Raw genomic sequence first — 687 nt, 5'->3', positions numbered from 1 at the left:
TAATTATTTTTACTTTGTCTCCATTAAATTTGAACTCTTGTAAAGACACATACGGCTCATTATTATAACCCCTTCTGCCTAGTGCCGTATTGGACACATGGCACTTAAAAATACATGGAAAGATTAATGGCAGGTATCTCTATTTTCAAAAACACTAACTCATCCTACAGCCAACACTGGGGGACTAAACTAGCCACCGAAGTACCGGGCAGGGAGGGCCGAGGGAGAGGAGGAACAGAAGCCGAACTGGGGAATACATTCCGGACCGTCTGTTGTTCCAGGGGAGCAGGTCTGTGGGTCGGTCGTCAGGCTCACCCACTCCACAGCACTGACCAGAGCACATGCCATCCCCCCAGTGCCCACCGCCCAGCCGCCCCATCCTACCCCTCCTCTCCTCCAGGAACCCTGTTTGTCTCCTGAGATGAAGAGTCTCTTACGGTTTGTCGCCCTCCCTGCTTCCATCTTGTTTCATTTTCCCTCCGTTCCCCTGTGATCCTCTGTCTTTGTTTCTCAGATTCCTCACAGCAGTGACATATGGTAATTTATTCGGGACTGTGTGCCTGCAGAATCCGGCTACAGTGTGACCAAGTTCCAAACAAAGCACAAATGAAAAAAGGATACCAAACCATTTTTTTAAATTAAACTTCAGGGGAAACAGAAATAAATGAAATAGCAAATCACAGATCA

This window comes from Neovison vison, chromosome 10 (assembly GCF_020171115.1).
Source record: "Neovison vison isolate M4711 chromosome 10, ASM_NN_V1, whole genome shotgun sequence".
Lineage (NCBI taxonomy): Eukaryota > Metazoa > Chordata > Mammalia > Carnivora > Mustelidae > Neogale > Neogale vison.
Note: the sequence above shows the minus strand (reverse complement) of the source record.